Consider the following 2,939-nt stretch of genomic DNA (forward strand, 5'->3'; position numbering starts at 1 on the left):
TTGCTCAGTCCACTCTCTTATAGAACCCAAGACTACCAGCCCAGAGATGGCACTACCCACAAGGGAACCTCCCGCCTTGATCACTAATTGAGAAAATGCCTTACAGCTGGATCTCATGGAGACATTTCCCCAACTAAAGCTCCTTTCTCTGTGATAACTCCAGCTGTGTCAAGTTGACACAAAGCTATCCAGTACAGGGTGGATCTCTAAGAAGTTCCAGAGACCTGGTATATGGGAAGCTCTGACCTTAGCCGAGATGTCTAACAGTGGGGACATGAAACTTGAAGAGGTCACCTCCTGTAGCCAGGCAGGACCCCTAGTGGAGGGATAAGGGTACCAACCCACCCTCAAAACTTTCAACCCCAAACTTATCCTGTCTACAAGAAACACAGGGATGGAGCAGAGACAGAAGGAAAGGCCAACCAAGACATGGCCCAACTCGAAAACCATCCCATGGACAAGCACCAATCCCTGACATTTTTAATGATACTCTGTTATACTTTCAGACAGGAGCCTAGAATAACTGTCCTCTGAGAGGCTTTACCCAGCAGAGGACTGAAACAGATGCAGATACCCACAGCCAAACATTAGATGGAGGTTGGGGACACTTTTTGAAGATATGGGGGAAGGATTGAAGGCCCTGAAGGAGATGGGAACCCCATAGGAAGATCAAAATAGTTAACAAGCCAGGACCCCTGCGAGCTCTCAGAGTCTGAGCTACCAACCAAAGGACATACACGGGCTACAACAAGACCCTCAGCACATATGTCGCAGACAGGCAGCTCAGTCTTCATAGCTGCTTTGTCTGGCCTCAGTGGGAGAGAATGTGCCTAATCAGGCTGAGACTTGATGTACCAGAGAGGTGAGGTACCCAGGGGATTCTTACTCTCTCAGAGAAAACGGGGAGGGCATGAGGAGGGACTCTGTTCGGTGGGAACCGGGAGGAGGAGCAGTGTTTAGGATGTTAATTAATTAATTATAAAAAATGTCCTCCACCAAAGAAATTAGTACATTTCTTTCTAATCTAGACTAAGGTAAATTCTCAGGACACAGGCAGAAAGTTTCCAGGTTCTAAGACAAAATATTACCTCTATCCCAGTTGCTAAAAGATCTTGTTTCTCTTTGAAATCTCTTGGGCAAGGTCTCCATAGTCAGAAGTACTATCTTCTAGGCTTCCACTAGAATGGCCAACTAAACTGTGTTCACAGAGTTCTGGAGTCTTAAGTTTCTCCTATTGCAACTACATTTCCTTCAATTACTGCTCTGACCCATTACCATTATACACCAACATAGGTGGTTCCCAGAAGTACATTCCAGTAAACTGTCTTCATGCAGATTTACATAGAATTCCCTTCTTCAAGAACCCAAAGGTCCTTGGTCCTGTGAAGGCTAGATGCCCCAGTGTAGGGGAATGCCAGGGTGGGGTGGCCGGAGTAGGTGGATGGGTGGGGAGCACCCTCATGGGAGGGGGAGGGGAATGGGATAGGAGGTTTCCAAAGGGGAAACGAGGAAAGGGGATAGTGTTTGAAATATAAGTAAAGAAAATATCCAATAAAAGATAAAAAAAAAAAAAGAAAGTAAAAAGGAAAAAAAGAAAAAACAAAGAACCCAAAGGAACCTAGAAGCTATTGCCCAGATACCATTGACCATTTGCCGGATTCTCCTCAAGTGTTGTACATCTGAAGTCTTTGCTGACATAATGGTGTTTTTTATAAAAAAAAATCCTTATATGATAAGAATCATTACCTCTAAGACTACTGAAGGGTGGAAGAGCCAAGATTTAAACTTAAGATACTAAGTCTTTTCTCTTAACCATAAAGTCTTACTTCTAAGACTCAATTTAATCTGGAACACTGTCTTTTCAAAAATAAAACTATAAGGGAAATGTACTACTATCAAACAATACGTAGCCAGCTCTGAGTTGAAAAGAATGTATTTGAGGCAATTAAGGAAGCCCTTTTGGACCTGGGGAAAAAAAAAGGATCCTGTGATGAAATTAAAAAAAAATAAAAGGAAATTGTGTGGACAGGCCTACATGGGTCATTACCAGGTCCTCTGCACATATGTTGTAGCCATTAGCTTTGCATTTTTATGGGACTCCTTCCTGTGAATACAATCAGGTCTCTGCCTCTTGTGCCTGCTCTTTGGGACTCATTTCCTCCTGTTGGGTTGCCGTGTCCACCCTCAGTATGAAAGTTTTTGTTTCATCTCTGTATTTGATGTTGTCATGTTTGGTTGTTATCACTTAGAAGCCCTTTCTGTTTAAGCAGAAAGGAAGCAGATTCTGTGGGGAAGGAGGTGGGAGGGGAGAGGGAACGAGAATCAGGATCTTCTGTATGAGAAACGAATATTTTCAATAAATGGATTTTTTTAATTGAAAGGAAAGAAGCATGTCTAGACAGTTGCATTTTTAGCTCAGCAAAAAGCAAAATACACATGGAAAAAGTTACAGAGACAAAGTTTGGAGCTGAGACGAAAGGAAGGACCATCCAGAGACCACCCCACCATCCCGTATACAACCACCAAACCCAGACACTATTGCATATGCCAGCAAGATTTTGCTGACAGGACCCTGACATAGCTGTCTCTTGTGAGGCTATGCCAAAGCCTGGCAAATACCGAAGTGGATGCTCACAGTCATCTATTGGATGGAACACAGGGCCCCTAAAGAAGGAGCTAGAGAAAATACCCAAGGAGCTAAAGGGGTCTGTAACCCTATAGGAGGATCAGCAATGTGGACTAACCAGTACCCCCCAGAACGGTGCCTCTAGTTACATATGTAGCAGAGGATGACCTAGTTGACCATCAATGAGAGAAGAGGCCCTTGGTCTTGCGAAGATCATTTGCCCCAGTACAGGGGAATGCCAGGACCAGGAAGCAGTAGTGGGTGGGTTGAGTAGGGCAGCGGGAGGGTATAGGAGACTTTTGGGATAGCATTT

This window comes from Mus pahari, chromosome 10 (assembly GCF_900095145.1).
Source record: "Mus pahari chromosome 10, PAHARI_EIJ_v1.1, whole genome shotgun sequence".
Classification (NCBI taxonomy): Eukaryota; Metazoa; Chordata; class Mammalia; order Rodentia; family Muridae; genus Mus; species Mus pahari.